Source organism: Papaver somniferum, unplaced genomic scaffold, assembly GCF_003573695.1.
Source record: "Papaver somniferum cultivar HN1 unplaced genomic scaffold, ASM357369v1 unplaced-scaffold_135, whole genome shotgun sequence".
NCBI lineage: Eukaryota > Viridiplantae > Streptophyta > Magnoliopsida > Ranunculales > Papaveraceae > Papaver > Papaver somniferum.
In genome coordinates, this window is record NW_020622713.1 from 1,394,761 (window position 1) to 1,415,569 (window position 20,809).

At 34.6% G+C, this 20,809-nt stretch overlaps 1 long non-coding RNA gene across 1 annotated transcript; it reads right to left on the reverse strand.

Annotated features, from left to right (window-relative positions):
- Window positions 1-3,582: 3,582 nt before the first annotated feature.
- Window positions 3,583-5,223, reverse strand: LOC113333940. Its single transcript, XR_003352451.1, has 4 exons — window positions 5,096-5,223; window positions 4,786-4,851; window positions 4,671-4,723; window positions 3,583-3,684 (listed from the first exon to the last, which is right to left on the reverse strand). It is a non-coding gene; the product is annotated as an uncharacterized LOC113333940 (long non-coding RNA).
- Window positions 5,224-20,809: the final 15,586 nt, after the last annotated feature.

Below are 20,809 nucleotides of genomic sequence, written 5' to 3' on the forward strand. Positions count from 1 at the left end.
GAATTGTCTTTAAGCTTGTTGGAAAGATTATGCGATTTCGGCTTTTTTGGAAATCATGATCATGTAACAAAGAAAAAACTAACAAAAGAGAGTTAGAAAGACTTATCGATTTGGTTGATCGAGGTGAGGTAATCCTCTTTCTTTAAAGACAATTCATCCCCGCATACGGTGCTCACGATTCTACGGATGTCGTCTTCCAAGATACAACGATCCCGCCTTATAGTAAGTAGCACTACAATACCATTAGGCCAGCGAATGTTGACAATTACTGTGCTATTAAATGACTCTGACTCTTGACTTCAAAATTTGTTTTCTCCTTCTCAAAAACTTGTGAAAAACCATACAAAACAAAACTAAAAGATTTAGAGTCAACTTGATTTTGTGCCCGTGCTACGTCCGGGCAGTTTCGTTAACTTGGTTTACCAATTCAATCTATAATTACAAATAGAACGACGTAGTCATGCACCAACTACAAACACAATGCATCACTTCTTTGAATGATATTTTTGATTTGGTAAAGCTCGGCTTCGCCTCGCCCAGTCCGTCCCGATATGATTCGGTAAGGCTCGGCTTCGCCTCGCCCAGTAACGATATGATTTGGTAAGGCTTCGCTTCGCCTCGCCAAGTAACAATATGATTTGGTAAAGCTCGGCTTCGCCTCGTCCTGTCCCGATATTTAATGGTACAAAAATTATATGCAAATCACATCTGAATTTGCACTTCACTTGAATAGAAAGTGATATGGTTTTGTGGATAAGAAGGATAATTAAGCGGCAATTGTTCTCATAACCATATAATGTTGTTCTTAATATTGTTCTTAAATAAGTATGTATATACATCCAGGTTCAACTGGCTGATTGAGATAAAAGGCTTCGATTTGCAACAACACCATTTTGTGGTGAATGACATTGCTTTTGGAAGCAAACAAATTATAGTAAGTACGCTATCGGACCTGAAAACCATACACCGTCATTCTATTTTCTTTTAACCATTTTTTTAGTTTGATGTGATATGGCTACGCCTCACCCCGTCGCTTCGCAAATTTGATTTGGTGTTCGAAAAGATGGTGCTTTTGTCCTATAAGAACGGAAGACACTTCTTAATTTCATTCTTTGTTTTTCTTTATCCGTCACTTCTTAATCCAACCCTTCCAAACTCCCTCAAACTACCTATCTAAAAGTTCATGAATATGAGCTGATAGAAATATAAAGCCATTTCCGATAGCTTTCAACAAAAACAATAACCAATGTACTTATTAATTAATATATACTTGGTCAATACAGAAAATTCACTATTTGTACCGTAGTACCGAAGAGTAGAAACATCCATACAAATAAACAAAAAAGCATGTGAAACCAAAATTAATCCTTGGGCTTTATGTTTCCGATAAGCAACACAAATCTGGCTCCCCTCAAGTGTGCGTTGCAAGGCCTCGAGCATGTCTAACGAAACACAAAACAAAAAACACAAAAGTATCAGCAAGAGCAGAAAGTATGTCGATATCACTCTTTAGTGTTCTATTCTTTGGAGATTTCATTGTATTCCCCATCTTCCTTATTTGTTTTTCTTTTCCAGTTTCTTTTTTCCTAATGAAAATGTGATGACAATACTTTTCTTTCATTTTCTTAGCCTAACAAACATGAAGGAGTCAGAAGCCATTTAAACCCCAAGCATATAACTTTAACTAAGCTAATGATTATTGGTAGGATTGTAAAGATTCTTAATTTTGTTTCTTCTTTAGGGTCAAGAACATCAACTATGGAAATGAAACATTCTTTCCAAAATTGTCTAAACTATTAGACGAAGAATACAAATTTTATGATTGGAATCGGAATAATGGAAACAAACCCTAACATCATAGGAGTCATATATACTTACAACAAATTCAAGACATAAAAACAAAAGATGAGTTATCTAGCCCCTTAATTAGATTCTGGTCAAATTCTGAGATGAGCAATCTTAAGGGTAAATAAATAATAAAGGTCTAAGAAATGAAGGTCTAAGAAAGCGATCTGAAATCCTTCAAAATTGAGGATTAAAAACATATTTATTCCTTAATGGAGAAAGCGAAAGCAGGGGAAAAGTACGTGAATCCCTAAGTCATGTCAAAGGGGTATTACTAAAAAGATTAACAATGATCTTGAAGTATGGAGGAAATAAGTTCTCATTCACTTAAAAATATACTCAAAGTACCTGACATTTCTGCTAAGAGAATTGGACGACATAAGAGGGATCATTTTTGTTTGGTTGAATTGATGTGATTGCTTTCAAAACTGTTTCTTGTTTCTCCTTGTTCTTTGGTTTAATTCCTTTCTATACCTGGATTCGACAACAAAGGATTTAGTTTAAAAATTCATACAATTAGCAAACAAAAATGCCATTAGGTGCTACCAGCAATACCAAATTAGGTGCTACCAGCAACACCTAATTTGATACAAATCTTTTTAATTTTATTTTGTAATCATCTTGACATTCTCTTACTCCAGTTAATTTTGAATTTGTCTCATACTTTCCATCGACGAACTATGGTAGAGGGTACGCTAGATGATAATGGGTTTGTTTTCTCTTTATATGTTGAAATCTAACCTGCATAGAGGAAATTGAGAACTTAATAGAGGGTATGCGAGATGATGATGGGTTTCTTTTCCTCAATTAAAAACCAATAACAATGAATGATTGATCATACCACCGCTAACTGGTAAGAGAATAATAAAGAGAGTGATGACTATGTAAAGAAGAACGTAAAGAAATCTAACCCGCATCAGTCCAATGTGTACCACCAGCAAGGGTTGGAGCAGCAACTCACCTTCCCATTGGGTATCACCACCCCATTTAGGGCTGTTCATGGTCGGTTTTGGTTCGGTTTCTAGCCAAACCAAAACCGAAACCAATACTATTGGTTTCTAAAAATCTAAACCAAACCAATCCATTAACCATTGGTTCGGTTTCCAAATGGTTCCAGTTGATTTCGGTTTGTCCCAGTGGTTTTTGGTTAACCAATAATTATGTAAAACAAAAGAAAAAGAAACACAAATTTACAGATATAAAAATCATAGTTACCGATAGTACCGGTTTACACAAATTTACAGACAGAAAAAAAATAAAACAAATATCAAGAATAGTTAAAGCTTACTTTAATTCTAGAGATCAAAAGAAGATATATAATATATCTTAATTTGGTTATTGACAAATAAAAAAAAGAAGACGGGAAGAAAAAAGTCGAGTAGCAGCGGCTGTAGTTGGCGGTGGAGAAGGGAGGCGACTTAGAGAAGGAGAAAGAGAAAGAGGGAGAATATCATAATGAAATATTAGATTTAGGGTTTCCATTTATCCTCTAAATCAATGGGTAGAATCTAATACTTGTAAATCAACGGTAGAAATTAAGTTTAAAAATTAATCGGTTTTCCAATGGTTTTTGGTTCGGTTTTAGAGGTCAAACCAAACCAAAACCAACACTATCGTTCTACACCGTGACCGATCCATTAGGAAATGGTTCGGTTTGGTTTCTTTCTAATTGGTCTGGTTTGGTCCGGTTCCAGCGAAAAACCGAAACCATGTTCAGCCCTAACCTCATTGATCATTAGAAATCCTATCAGCAACACCAAAATAGGCCACTAGAGAAGCACCCTCATCTGTTTCCTGATCCTTGGCTTCGTCAGCATCCCTGTAGAAGAATGAATCCACCTGCAAAGTACAATTCCTATATAAAATTACTGATAAAAATATATATAAAAAATAATACGCAATTCAGTATTCACTGCTCCACTCAGCACAAACTAATTGAGCACAATAAAGGTAAAATCCCAAAGGAAACTGAGTCGTGTTTTTTTGTTGATGCTTTCTTGGTTTACCAAGAGAAAAACTACCTTCTACCTAGATGAAGAAAAATGATGCAAATGCTGAGCAACATTTGCTCTATCGATAGCAGCATTAATCTTGTCAAGGTATAAGAATACTTTGATGTAGTCAGTGAGCTCGTAACAGCACATAAAATGGCTTATGGAGCAAAAGTGAAAGGTATAAGAGTAGACGAATGTCACAGCTCCAGTGTCTCTAGAGAATGGCACTATCAATAGTTTCAGGCACCTATAAGCCACAAAATGATACCAAGATAAGCCTAGCTAACTACCACATTTTAAATTTGACTTTACTGAAATGTACTTGTATATGGTATAGTCTGATCACTTGCCACATACCCCACTTGGCTTCTCATTGGAAAGTTCATTAGGTAGATGAAATAGTTACTGTAACCTATCGCCAAGGACCTATAGTTCTTATTTATTTTGATCTATCACTTAATGTGCCCACTAAAGCTATGTTCAATAACCTCTGGAGCTATTTCAACTTGTACCATCTTTAGCGACTATTAAATGGTTGCAATCATCTGACAAAGCAAATGAAACAGCCTTTCCCCAGTTTACTGCCCATGAAATTCCTTTGAATATCAGATGTTTTAAGCATAGCTCGTAACCTCTAAAAATATAATAACACTACAGAGTATATGACCTTTTAAAAAAGATCGCATGCATATCGTTTCACCAAGTATGAAGAGATCATAACCGAATCATTAGTAAGGATACTGAAACATGCATAAATAGGTAATGTATAAGAGATTTAGAGAAATAAAACGAAAAACGAAAACCGTAGCAGAAACTTTATAACGCAATTACCTTGAATGTACACCGTCTTGCATATTCATAAGTTTCGAATTCCTCCAGAACAACTACGACCAAACTTGTTAAGCCCGGTAATTTGTTCAATGCTTTATATGACTCAAGGTATTACATATGTTAAAATCGAACTACAGGCTTTCCTGGTGATCTCCTCTATTGTTGCAGATACATGTATCACCTACGAAATCAGAATGATCATACAACAAAAAATGAGAAAGTAAGAAACAAACTCTACTAACAACTGAAATCCCTGTGGAAAAAAATCAAGATAAAAAATAGATGAATTAGTAATAAGGGTAGTGTTTAGGAAATATTGTCAAGATTTTGTTGTTTATCAAGGGGAAATAACAAAAGAAGAACCTTGACAATTTGAAAATCAGTTTGTAAGGCACACTACCGTAGTTTGTCAACTTCACTTTTACCTTCTCTTCCTCATAGGCAGCAATCCACTTCTCCATCTCCAAGAGTCACTAACAGACCAGCAGCTCGACTTCCTCTTGTGTTATCCCGTTAGCTCGACCTCCTCAGTGTTCAGAATCATCATATCTTGAAGCCACATCAAAATCTGTAAAACAAACCATTAGTATATAATCGAAAAAAAAAAAAGGAAAACGATGATGAATTAAACGGAGAGAAGTAGAACATGGAGAGGAGAGGAAGAAGGCTGCAGAGAGAATAAAAAAATTAATGACGATTTCTTAGGTTTGTTCCTAGGGTTTCTTAGGTTTTTCTTTGTTTCGTTTGTCTTTTCTTCTTTTTTTTCGGGATAAAAAATAAAAAAAATTCTTTATTTCGTGAGAAAAAACCTTGTTTTTCTCTTCTTTGAGGAAAAGTGAAACATAGCAATTCTGTGAGTGGGTAAGGGTTACCGTTCAACATGGAGCCTTATGAGCTTAGGATTTTAAAGGAGTTAATTTATTCAATTCTTTCACAAACATGGTGGCATTAGTTAGCCAAAACAGTCAAGAAAACAAAAATTGAAACTTTATATGACTCAAGGTATTACATATATTAAAATCGAACTACATGCTTTCCTGGTGATCTCCTCTATTGTTGCAGATACATGTATCACCTACGAAATCAAAATGATCATACAACAAAAAATGAGAAAGTAAGAAACAAACTCTGCTAACAATTGAAATCCCTTTGGAAAAAATCAAGATAAAAAATAGATGAATTAGTAATAAGGGTAGTGTTTACGAAATATTGTCAAGATTTTGTTGTTTATCAAGGGGAAAGAACAAAAGAAGAACCTTGACAATTTGAAAATCAGTTTGTAAGGCACACTACCGTAGTTTGTCAACTTCACATGTACCTTCTCTTCCTCATAGGCAGCAATCCACTTCTCCATCTCCAAGAGTCACTAACAGACCAGCAGCTCGACTTCCGCTTTTGTTATCCCGTTAGCTCGACCTCCTCAGTGTTCAGAATCATCGTATCCCGAAGCCACATCAAAATATGTAAAAGAAACCATTAGTATATAATCGAAAAAAAAAAAAAAGGAAAACGATGATGAATTAAACGGAGAGAAGTAGAACATGGAGAGGAGAGGAAGAACATGGAGAGGAAGAAGGCTGCATAGAGAATAGAAAACTTAATGACGATTTGTTTCGGAAGAAAATCTAGGTTTGTTCCTAGGGTTTCTTAGGTTTTTCTTTGTTTCGTTTGTCTTTTTTTTTCGGGATAAAAATAAAAAAGTTCTTTATTTTGTGAGAAAAAGCCTTGTTTTTCTATTCTTTGAGGAAAAGTGAAACAGAACCATTCTGTGAGTGGGTGAGAGTTACCGTTCAACGTGGAGCCTTATGAGCTTAGGATTTTAAAGGAGTTAGATGGTGACTCTACAAGGTGTCTTTTCACCAATAGGAGACTCTCCATGGCCAATAGTGACTCTCCATAACATCTATTCATGACTAGGTGTCTTAGGGTGAAAAGTTATAACCCAAAGACATCTCTTGGATTTAAATCTTGAAAACCAATTTCCACTCACACAATTATTTTTCACTAAAAATTCCAACACAAAATAAAGGGTTGAAGAAAATTCATATGGCATACGCCGCGTCTGTACTTGGTCTGTTGAAGAAAATTCATTCCTTGTTGTAAATGGATAGTAGTACGATCATGTGATTGATCTCGAGGAATTCCCACCGGCCAACATTTTAGAAGCATCATGTGGAGATATGTACGTAGTTAACCATAACATATGTACGCTTGATAATTGTAATGATGTCAGACATGAAACGAGCAGTTAGATCGATCTCTATTTGACTGGCTGTCCACTAGAAATCAAACCGTGGCGTAATACTGATGCACCATGCACGTAATTGACGGCAGTGGCTTCTAACGAGAAAAATCCTCTGTATGACATATGGTTTTCTGATAGATGCTGTTAAAACGTAACAGTACGTAGTATTTATCAAACCGCATGTCCTACGTATTTAACAAGATGATAAGGATGTTTGGCAGAGAGCGACATTTGAAGGAAGAAAAATTAGCAGCATTCCATAGTTGGGAGCCTGACGTTTCAGGAAATATTCGAAATCAGTGTTTGTTGAGGTAGGACAACCAATTATTTCTGTCATGAAAGAGTTTGTCTCATACAATACAGAAAATGAGCACCAGCATGCAGTTCTGAGAAAGAGTACGTCTCCTAGAAGGTAAATATTGGTGGTTAGAGGATGACGATCGAAATCCGACTCAGGTCACTAAAATTTTCCTCCGCAGTCATCCACTAGCTAGTGAATGATTCTTTCCCAGTCCTTGTCCAGAAACAATGCACTCGATCAGATCACCTGCTTGCTGTAACTTGTCTATAAAAGAAGACCTATGTCCTCAGTTAGTTGCAGATTAATTGAATCTATGAATGTCTGTTTGAAAATATGAATTTAATATGAGTAACAGATTAGTTGCAGAACTGGATTGTAGATATAACAAGATCTGAGTCAGACACTAGTACTGGAATGTTTACACGGCCTTGCAGTAGCAAAACCACATTTATTTGTAGGAGGCAGATCTTGAACCAAGGCACTATGCTAGTTTTTTAAACCGTGCATTTTTCGAAGGCTGTGAAATATGGAGCATAAGCTTGACGTTATGTGATTTATTTCCAAGCTTCAGAAGAACCATATTATTTAGCTTTAAAGTACATTGTCTAACCAGAGATTTCAATAGTTAATATGTGAGATTCAAATTGATTATCAACAGCAGTAAGTCAAAAGTTTGAACAAAGAATCAAATCTCATAACAAACTACAATCTGCCCATGAAACTGTAAAGGTGACTTAACTGGAGTTGATAAAAGAATCAGTTTCTGCATTTATTCATATATGCAAACTCAAAATCACTACAAAAGAAATTTGCATAGAAATTGCTTGCAAAGTTACCAAATACCGTTATATCACCATTATGCGCCTGCATGCACTCGGGTTGTTGAATAATCCACCGCTACATATCGCCAAAAATCACCTCCAATAATCACCCATTTCTTTGGTGTGAAAACATCAGTCATCATCTGTTTCCTCGTCACCTGCTTCTTCTCTTCCTTGTTGTTGCCCAACATAAGTACCAGAGTTTACGGAAACTAAACTCCCGAGAAAAGTTTTCACGTCAAAGCTTTCAGGAAAACCATGTATCCTCAAAACTCTAGCTCTTTCATGCTTTGGGTCATAGGAAATTAAACCATAACCGTCTCCCTTCTCTGGTCCACCTGTAAATAGGATTTCACCATTCGGGAGAGTTTGAAAGGGCGTTCCATAAAGGAGATCCGTTAGTTGTGCAGTAATACTTGGAAGTTTACTCCAAGTGTTATCATTCATTTGTCCACACATCAACATGATCGCCATGATGCTTGCATATCCTACGATCTTCCTCGTGATTCTGATGGAGTACACATAGTTTCCCTTCCCACAAACCCAACTTTGACAATGATGGTTTCCTTGGATAGTTGTTAGGTAATGGTATATGGTGGAACGTTTCGTTACAAATATCAAAAGATACGAAAACCCCGGCAACACCAGATGGATCATTTTCAGTTTGACGGACAGTAACGATCCAATATAAAACGCCGTTAAGAAGGCACCCTTCGTCTTGTCCAAGACTTCTCCATGAAAAATCATAAGGAATGAAACCAAGACTTCTCCATGTATTCGACCCTAACGTATACACTCTAGCTTCAGAAACCGGACATCCATCGAACCCCACAATTCTTACCAACTTATAGTCCTCAATTTTGCAGTCATAACCAAACCCATATGCGGTTTTAAATTCCTCTTCTTCATCGACATCAGGAGGAAAATCAATTGGAGTTTCCGGTACCTGTTTATATTCTTTGGTACACGGGTTCCATATGAAAATATCATATTCATCGTATAACTGTTGGGTGCAATAATCAAAAACAAGGAAAAATCAAATAAGCAAAAGTTATTAATACTTAGCTCCTTTATAATGGAAGTGATCGATTTGATGAAACGAATGAGCTCCTCATATCTCCGCAACAACAATAAGGCAAAACTTTGGAAAAAACAGAGTGAGTCACGTGTTCAACACGTTGCCCTTAAGACATTAGCGCACGGCTACACTCAAGAGTGATGCTATAGCCCTCACAGGATGGATATCTCCAGGATAAAACACCCTAATACACCTACTACTAGCATATGTAGTAGATGCTCAACTTGAGCCTGGCAACTCCGAAAAAACCATAAAGGAAAATCTAGAACGCTTGAGAAAACAATAGTCCCTCTAAATATAGAGCAACCCCTTTCCCATAGAATTTACAAAAGTAGTGAATTTGTTTATATAATTGACAAATACAACTTAAGAAGAAAAACTCCCCGATGTGGGACTAAAAGGTTTATATAGTTTCTTAAAACTACCAAAAATTGGAAACTCCACAATGTGGGACTAAAAAGTTTCATTCACAAAAGAAAACAATAAATTATAATTTTTTATCAAAACTTTAAAAAATTATTTTTTTATTAATCGTTTTCCAACAATCCCCCACATGAATGAGAACTCAATAAAACATGAAAACACAGATAGATATTGGTAAATCAACATCCCAACCTCACGATCCAAACAGACTGATCGTGCAAGTGTTGAAATCATACTAGTCATTTCTACGTCCTCTCCCTCACACAAAAGTGTGTTGACCCTAGGGTCATACTATGGATTGCATAAATCATAATAGTATTGAGAGCTTTCATCTTTAGTTCTCACATGGTGAGACTATAGGTATATTTCACCAAAGTGAAAAAGCATGAACTAGTGAACCCTTAGTGACCTTTAGGTCCTAAGTTCCAATAATATCAAAACGAAAATCACATAAAAAACGCAGGAAATACCATTTTAGGCAGAAGTGTGCATGAGGTCTTGCACCTTTGCTTAGTGAGATATTACCGGAATTACTTGCTAGAGACAGTGAACTATGTCTTGAACTGCTAGCATTTGATGTAATTCGCGATAACAACCACGGGTGATATCTCCAAGATTGTTGTCTTAACATCCATCTGATGTATCTCTAATTTGTTTATGACAACAATAACAATTAGCATCTCAATGAAAGTTATTGATACTTAGCTCCTTTATAATGGAAGTGATCGATTTGATGAAACGAATGAGCTCCTCATATCTCCGCAACAACAACAAGGAAAAACTTTGGAAAAAACAGAGTGAGTCACGTGTTCAACACGTTGCCCTTAAGACATTAGCGCACGGCTACACTCAAGAGTGATGCTATATCCCTCATAGGACGGATATCTCCAGGATAAAACACCCTAATACACCTATTACTAGCATATGTAGTAGATGCTTAACTTGAGCCTGGCAACTCCGAAAAAACCATAAAGGAAAATCTAGAACGCTTGAGAAAACAATAGTCCCTCTAAATATAGAGCAACCCCTTTCCCATAGAATTTACAAAAGTAGTGAATTTGTTTATATAATTGACAAATACAACTTAAGAAGAAAAACTCCCCGATGTGGGACTAAAAGGTTTATATAGTTTCTTAAAACTACTAAAAATTGGAAACTCCACAATGTGGGACTAAAAAGTTTCATTCACAAAAAAAAACAATAAATTATAATTTTTTATTAAAACTTTAAAAAATTATTTTTTTATTAATCGTTTTCCAACAATCCCCCACATGAATGAGAACTCAATAAAACATGAAAACACAGATAGATATTGGTAAATCAACATCCCAACCTCACGATCCAAACAGACTGATCGTGCAAGTGTTGAAATCATACTAGTCATTTCTACGTCCTCTCCCTCACACAAAAGTGTGTTGACCCTAGGGTCATACTATGGATTGCATAAATCATAATAGTATTGAGAGCTTTCATCTTTAGTTCTCACATGGTGAGACTATAGGTATATTTCACCAAAGTGAAAAAGCATGAACTAGTGAACCCTTAGTGACCTTTAGGTCCTAAGTTCCAATAATATCAAAACGAAAATCACATAAAAAGCGCAGGAAATACCATTTTAGGCAGAAGTGTGCATGAGGTCTTGAACCTTTGCTTAGTGAGATATTATCGGAATTACTTGCTAGAAACAGTGAACTATGTCTTGAACTGCTAGCATTTGATGTAATTCGCGATAACAACCACGGGTGATATCTCCAAGATTGTTGTCTTAACATCCATCTGATGTATCTCTAATTTGTTTATGACAACAAGAACAATTAGCATCTCAACGAAAGTAAATCTCGTCACATGTGAATAAGAATCAAGGAAATATACACCTTCTTTTAGTTTATAGCCTTTAGTTACCAACTTAGCCTAATATTTTTCTATAGTTCCATATACCTAAAGTTTCCTCTTAAAGACTCATTTACATCTCATGGTCTTATTCTCTGGAGGTAAACTATAAATTTCCCAAGTCAGGTTCCGACGGACTGAGTCCATTTCACTAAATGAAGCTTCTTACCAGAATGGGGTTTCAGTAGATATCAAGGCTTATTTACAAGTCCAGGGCTTAGACTAAGCTAGGCATGTTATGAAGTCGGCTTCATAAGAAGTCTCAAGTCTAATTGTTTTACTTCTCTTAGGCTCAACCTTAACTTTATCTTCCTTTAAGATAAGTTCTGACTATTTGAAAATAAATCTAGGGGATCAACAACACATCTCTAATGAGGTACAGGTTTAAGAATAAACATGTTCAAAGAACTCAGCATCCCTAGATTGGGTAATAGTATTCACAACAAAGTCAGAAAAATCACACCAAAGTATGAAAAATCAGAACACACAACCAAAAATCTATATGTAGAAGTATACTCAGCATACCTTATATGAAGACACAATCAACATTTTTGGTTTCTATCTAGTTCTTTTAATAAGAGGAATGAAAATCTTAGTCAAACACCCCCACACTTTGACATATTCATAAGAAGGTCATCTACCTTTCCATAAGTCATATGGAGTTTCATCTGATCCTTAAGGGTACTATATTCAGGATATACTAGTTAAGAGGACTGCCTCCTCCCACAAGACCGCAGATCCTGAACTAACCAACATGGCAATTATTATCTCCTTAAGGATATAATTATTATGTTCAAGGCTTCTAATTGGTTTTCAACTTCAAGTTTATACATCTTAAGGCTTCTAAGGCGTCATCCTTATCCCTAAGCAAGTATACAAGATAGTACCTCGTACAATCATCTACGGAAGTTATAAACCATCTTTTACCATAGTGGTTTTGGGTTGAACTCATGTCAACTAGGCCTAACTGAATTAATTCTAAGGGATTAGAATTACTATAAACATTTGTGCTAAAAGATTTATTACAAATTCATTTCACTTTTGTGTTCAAGATCCAAACTAAATTTGGGTACGAAGTCTATGCTAGAAGTTTATGCATTGACTTATAATTTTACGGTTCCAAGTCTATCATGCAAAACATTCAAAGACACACAAAAGAAAGCACAAGAATCAACTATGTTCACTTCATCAGATTTTCCTTTAAACTTATATAGACCCTAAGTCCATAACTGTTGCCTAAAAAATCAATACCCTTAGTTATAACAAGTTTTCCACATTTAATTAAGATCTTCAATCTTTTACCATCTTCAAGAGAACAAGATACAAGATTTATTCATATGCTCGGAACATGAAAACTTCATTCAGTGTGAGAATATTACAGATATGAGCTTATGCTCGACCTTTCCCTTTTATGCAACCTCTGTCGCAGATGAGTTACTCATATAGAGTTTCTCGACATCCCTTATCCTCTGATAAGAGGTGAACAGGTCTCTGTTTAACAAACATACTTAATGGCTCCAGAGTCCACCCACCAGTCTCTCATATTGGTTATTAAAATAACTTCCGACATCATGTCAATGAACTCGTTCTAAACTTTTTCAACTAAATTAGCATTAACTTTCTACTAATTAAGTTTTATGTTGTCTACACTTTACTGTCGTATGGCCAGGAATTTTACAAACATAACAATCACCCTTAATTAAAGTAATGTCGGATTCAGTTTTATGAAACATACCTTTATTAAAGACTATGCTTAGAGTTGTGTTTGATGTTCTCGCCTTTGTCAGCTTTGGAAGACTTGTGTTCATCCACATGCGCCTGGTAGCCATGTTCCTTTTCAATTTCATGTCACAAACTTCGTTTATACTCTGACCACGGACACGGTAATTTCCCAATCACCTAATACACCATATCACAAACCTTAGTTCAGATAAAATATGAGTTTTGAAGATAATATCTAGATTTATAAACTTCGTTTGAACCACCATATCAAAAACCTCATGGTTACCCCATAAAAACTACTTTAGTTAACAACAAAATTCTGGCCATCAGAATTTTTCAGGAACGTTTCTCAGTTTTGTAAAATATCAAAAAAAATACTTTTACAACTCCAAAAATTCTGAAATTTTACGTGGGTAACTATCAGGATGTCTACTACGTTGTGTCAAAAGGGTTCATCGAAATTCCTCTAGGTTAAGAGGTAAACTCGAAACTCTACAGCTGACCAAAAATTCGTTTTTGTTTTTACTCCACAATTAACATCCATGATTCACAAACCAACCAACATTTTTGATTATTACAAATATTAATGTCTTAAGATTGTTGGGTGAAATAATCAAAAATAAGAAAAAATCAAATAAGCAAAAGTTATTGATACTTAGCTCCTTTATAATGGAAGTGATCGATTTGATGAAACGAATGAGCCCTATATCTCCGCAACAACAACAAGGAAAAACTTTGGAAAAAACAGAGTGAGTCACGTGTTCAACACGTTGCCCTTAAGACATTAGCGCCCGGCTACACTCAAGAGTGATGCTATATCCCTCATAGGACGGATATCTCCAGGATAAACACCCTAATACACCTATTACTAGCATATGTAGTAGCTTAACTTGAGCCTGGCAACTCCGAAAAAACCATAAAGGAAAATCTAGAACGCTTGAGAAAACAAATAGTCCCTCTAAATATAGAGCAACCCCTTTCCCATAGAATTTACAAAAGTAGTGAATTTGTTTATATAATTGACAAATACAACTTAAGAAGAAAAACTCCCCGATGTGGGACTAAAAGGTTTATATAGTTTCTTAAAACTACTAAAAATTGGAAACTCCACAATGTGGGACTAAAAAGTTTCATTCACAAAAAAAACAATAAATTATAATTTTTTATTAAAACTTTAAAAAATTATTTTTTTATTAATCGTTTTCCAACAATCCCCCACATGAATGAGAACTCAATAAAACATGAAAACACAGATAGATATTGGTAAATCAACATCCCAACCTCACGATCCAAACAGACTGATCGTGCAAGTGTTGAAATCATACTAGTCATTTCTACGTCCTCTCCCTCACACAAAAGTGTGTTGACCCTAGGGTCATACTATGGATTGCATAAATCATAATAGTATTGAGAGCTTTCATCTTTAGTTCTCACATGGTGAGACTATAGGTATATTTCACCAAAGTGAAAAAGCATGAACTAGTGAACCCTTAGTGACCTTTAGGTCCTAAGTTCCAATAATATCAAAACGAAAATCACATAAAAAGCGCAGGAAATACCATTTTAGGCAGAAGTGTGCATGAGGTCTTGAACCTTTGCTTAGTGAGATATTATCGGAATTACTTGCTAGAAACAGTGAACTATGTCTTGAACTGCTAGCATTTGATGTAATTCGCGATAACAACCACGGGTGATATCTCCAAGATTGTTGTCTTAACATCCATCTGATGTATCTCTAATTTGTTTATGACAACAAGAACAATTAGCATCTCAACGAAAGTAAATCTCGTCACATGTGAATAAGAATCAAGGAAATATACACCTTCTTTTAGTTTATAGCCTTTAGTTACCAACTTAGCCTAATATTTTTCTATAGTTCCATATACCTAAAGTTTCCTCTTAAAGACTCATTTACATCTCATGGTCTTATTCTCTGGAGGTAAACTATAAATTTCCCAAGTCAGGTTCCGACGGACTGAGTCCATTTCACTAAATGAAGCTTCTTACCAGAATGGGGTTTCAGTAGATATCAAGGCTTATTTACAAGTCCAGGGCTTAGACTAAGCTAGGCATGTTATGAAGTCGGCTTCATAAGAAGTCTCAAGTCTAATTGTTTTACTTCTCTTAGGCTCAACCTTAACTTTATCTTCCTTTAAGATAAGTTCTGACTATTTGAAAATAAATCTAGGGGATCAACAACACATCTCTAATGAGGTACAGGTTTAAGAATAAACATGTTCAAAGAACTCAGCATCCCTAGATTGGGTAATAGTATTCACAACAAAGTCAGAAAAATCACACCAAAGTATGAAAAATCAGAACACACAACCAAAAATCTATATGTAGAAGTATACTCAGCATACCTTATATGAAGACACAATCAACATTTTTGGTTTCTATCTAGTTCTTTTAATAAGAGGAATGAAAATCTTAGTCAAACACCCCCACACTTTGACATATTCATAAGAAGGTCATCTACCTTTCCATAAATCATATGGAGTTTCATCTGATCCTTAAGGGTACTATATTCAAGATATACTAGTTAAGAGGACTGCCTCCTCCCACAAGACCGCAGATCCTGAACTAACTAACATGGAAATTATTATCTCCTTAAGGATACAATTATTATGTTCAAGGCTTCTAATTGGTTTTCAACTTCAAGTTTATACATCTTAAGGCTTTGAAGGCGTCATCCTTATCCCTAAACAAGTATACAAGATAGTACCTCGTACAATCATCTACGGAAGTTATAAACCATCTTTTACCATAGTGGTTTTGGGTTGAACTCATGTCAACTAGGCCTAACTGAATTAATTCTAAGGGATTAGAATTACTATAAACATTTGTGCTAAAAGATTTTATTACAAATTCATTTCACTTTTGTGTTCAAGATCCAAACTAAATTTGGGTACGAAGTCTATGCTAGGAAGTTTATACATTGACTTATAATTTTACGGTTCCAAGTCTACCATGCAAAACATTCAAAGACACACAAAAGAAAGCACAAGAATCAACTATGTTCACTTCATCAGATTTTCCTTTAAACTTATATAGACCCTAAGTCCATAATTGTTGCCTAAAAAATCAATACCCTTAGTTATAACAAGTTTTCCACATTTAATTAAGATCTTCAATCTTTTACCATCTTCAAGAGAACAAGATACAAGATTTATTCATATGCTCGGAACATGAAAACTTCATTCAGTATGAGAATATTACAGATATGAGCTTATGCTCGACCTTTCCCTTTTATGCAACCTCTGTCGCAGATGAGTTACTCATATAGAGTTTTTCGACATCCCTTATCCTCTGATAAGAGGTGAACAGGTCTCTGTTTTAACAAACATACTTAATGGCTCCAGAGTCCACCCACCAGTCTCTCATATTGGTTATTAAAATAACTTCCGACATCATGTCAATGAACTCGTTCTAAATTTTTTCAACTAAATTAGCATTAACTTTCTACAAATTAAGATTTTATGTTGTCTACACTTTACTGTCGTATGGCCAGGATTTTTACAAACATAACAATCACCCTTAATTAAAGTAATGTCAGATTCAGTTTTATGAAACATACCTTTATTATAAAGACTATGCTTAGAGTTGTGTTTGATGTTATCGCCTTTGTCAGCTTTGGAAGACTTGTGTTCATCCACATGCGCCTGGTAGCCATGTTCCTTTTCAATTTTATGTCACAAACTTCGTTTATACTCTAACCACGGACACGGTAATTTCCCTATCACCTAATACACCATATCTCACAAACCTTAGTTCAGATAAAATATGAGTTTTGAAGATAATATCTAGATTTATAAACTTCGTTTGAACCACCATATCAAAAACCTCATGGTTACCCCATAAAAACTACTTTAGTTAACAACAAAATTCTGGCCATCAGAATTTTTCAGGAACGTTTCTCAACACGTTGCCCTTAAGATATTAGCGCCCGGCTACACTCAAGAGTGATGCTATAGCCCTCACAGGACGGATATCTCCAGGATAAAACACCCTAATACACCTACTACTAGCATATGTAGTAGATGCTAAACTTGAGCTTGGAAACTCCGAAAAAACCATAAAAGAAAATCTCGAACGCTTGAGAAAACAATATAAAATATTTTTTTCCCTTGGGGGTCCCTCTAAATATAGAGCAAACCCTTTCCCGTAGAATTTACAAAAGTAGTGGATTTGTTTATATAATTGACAAATACAACTTAAGAAGAAAAACTCCCCGATGTGGGACTAAAAGGTTTATATAGTTTCTTAAAACTACTAAAAATTGGAAACTCCACAATGTGGGACTAAAAAGTTTCATTCACAAAAGAAAACAATAAATTATAATTTTTATTAAAACTTTAAAAAATTATTTTTTTATTAATCGTTTCCAACAATAACTGTATGCAAACCAAACCATTATAAGAACCAAATATTGCAGTAATGGCTTTTCGAAAATTAATACCCACAGCGTGACCTAAATATCGTCTAGATAGAAATCGTCTTGGTTGTGAGTCTTGGGACGATAACACAGTATGATCTATGGAACAGAGAAAAGTTTCTGTAGGGTCTAAATCATCATCTCCGAAGTTATTCATTTGAACAGCATGTTGAAGATGAAGTTTTATAAAATTTTGGCTTTTAAATAAATCATTACACCAGTATTTAGAAACACACCTGAATCTTGCTATTGATTTGACTGGTAACCATGAGAGTATGTCATGTATGATTTCTTCTGTTAGTGACCTTGAGCTTGAGATTCTACGCTCAGTTTTGGAGGTACGAGACTTTCTCATTTCAGTTGAAAAGATGTTTATCACTGAGAAATACACACCAGAACCGCAGAAAGTTTGAATACAGATCTTAGTAATTCTGAAGACGAAGAATATGTTATCTTGCGAAAATCTTGGCAATGACTTTTTTAGTTTTGAATCGTAGAGTATCTCGGCAGACGAAAACTATTTTAGGAAAACAACTAATTTACACGTATATTCAGGAAACCAAGATAGCAGTTCAAAAAAAAGTCTATAGGAAATGGGAACCTACAATTGTGCCACTTTCGGGTACGTGGGATGGGAAACTAAACTATGCATTTTTTGTAAGTGCACTGTTAGTGTTATCGTGCATTATCAGCGAAAACTGGCACGATTCAGAACTAATCTGTTCACTTTGGACGTGGGAAAACTGTAGGTAACATAGAATGGGTTGTGAGGTGGGTTTTTGAATGGGTAGTATATATGTTTTTGAACCTCGTAAAACTAGGCTTCTCTTAAATATAGCCCATGCTTTTATTAATCATAACCCACATAAAATAAGTCATTAATCTAACCAAACAGATCCTTTTAATTATTAACATAACCCATAAAATTGTACACAATTTTTATATATAACCCAAAATAAATTATTATATCCCTAAATCAAAAAAATAAAATAAAGTTAATTATATAATTTTATAATTAAATTTATGTAAGATGTATGGCACAATCAATAATTTTATAATCATGATTGGAAAAAAAAGAACATCATCTTAGAATTTCTTTTATAGAATCATAGTACTTATGGAGTTTTAGAAAATTGTTATTTTTTGGAAAAGAATGAAATCCTTAGTTGATTTCATATGAGTTTTCGATTGATATAGTTATGGAGAAATTTTTAACGGAATAATTAGAATATATAACCTTAATCCATGATTCCATATTACTTTAATCATCATGATTTAGGAAAAATAACACTATTTTCGAGAAAAGTGAAAAGTTGGGTTTAGATTGTTCTAATGATTGAAAAGTAAAAAAATTAAGGTTATCTTTGAACAATTTGTAAAAATAATGAGAGAACAATTAGAAATAAATGGAAATATATTTAGTTTGGATCTAAAAAAGAAAAAAAAATTAGGGTTTATATTTTGATTTTAGGGAAGAACTAGGTTTATTAGTAAAAAGATTAAGACATGTTTGGTAATTTTGATTTTTCATTTTAGCTTAAATTTTTTGGGCTATGGTTAATAAAACGGAAAATGGGTCATTTGTCCAAATATTTTTAAAACATGGGTGAAATGGACGAGTAAAAATTATTATGGGTGAAATGGACACCAAAAAAATAGCAAGGATGAAACTGGATTCATCCCGGCTTAAACTTAAAAAATAGCGAGGATGAAACTGGATGCATCCTGATGTAAATTAAAAATAAAAAAAGTATTTGAAAATGGGTAGGATGAAACTGTTTACATCCCGGTTATTTCTACATTTTTATTCATTTAAACAGTATCAAATTTTACATGTCTTTTTCACCCAAGAATTATTGATTTTGGTCTTTTTAACCAATTTTGTGTTAATAAAAGTGTGGGCCACAGTTAAGAGAAACCTAAAACTAAACGGAAATGCGGGAGTGTTAAAACTGAAGGGGGAGTGTGCATGCTACTGCAACAGGAAAGCTCAGGCATTCCGTATGCCATGGGTGCCCATGGGGTGTATCAAAAACAAAGTCGCTCGGTTTACTTTTCCTTACTAAAGAACTTAATTAGCGTCTTCAACAATTTTTAGGTCTGGAAATTTGCAGATCACCTAATGCCAAAGCAAATATGTCTTCGAAATTTTGAAAGACTATATATGGTTTCTCTGATGCACGTCCTCTTGTTTTTTCAATGGAACAACATCATAAACTCCTTCCAACATATTGTGTACCACTTATTAATGTTGTTCTTCTGTTGTGCGCCACAAATTATTTCATTATGATGTTATCCTGTAGATTCTATATTTCTATGTGTTGAAATTTTTTTTTTGCATAACAGGGCGTCCTGAGCCATTTCGCCCAGGGTCGTCTAAATGTCAGAGACGTCCCTGCATGAATCAAACAAAACAAACTTTTTATTCATGAACTAATCACATCAACATGTTATACCACATCAAACAAAAATCATATAAAATCATATCATTTTCAATCGGATGAAACAAAACATCAAATCTTTCATATATGTTATAAATCCAATAATCATAGAAACATATCAAGCTATTATAGGTGAGCCCATATATTATAATTAACAGGATCTAAAACCAAAAAAAAAATAGCCGCATGATTTATTTGCTCAATCAATAAAAAATTGAATATCAATCAAGTAAGAAAAAATATTCATATTTATAAATAGTACATAAACATGATTATTAGTAATCAAACAGACATACTATGTATTGATATAAACACAACAATTGCATACAACATCATGGAAAATCATGGAGTTCTAAACCAGGCGCTCGATGCCAAATATAAGATTTATTTTATATATATAACGGTCGGATCTTCGAACAACATGATAATTACAATAGCATAGTTGTGTTAAAATAGAATACCTGATGAAGCCATTGATTGAATCCAAGAAATCCTCCAAGTCTGCAAGCACACCCGTAGAACAGAATACAGTGGAATATCTTGGTTTCTCCTTCTTGACCTTTTGTGTAATGAATAATAAAATTCTCGAACCAATACTAATGGCTATTGAGTTCCTTTTATAGGTAGAAGGAGGACCAAATTTCCTAGGATAAGAGTTAGCAATCATTCTCGACCGTCCATCAAGGTAGAGTTAATAGGAATTAATCCCCTATAATGGTAACCGAAATAAATATTCTTAATTAACCAAAGTTATTACATGGGCCTACAGGATATTTCTATGGA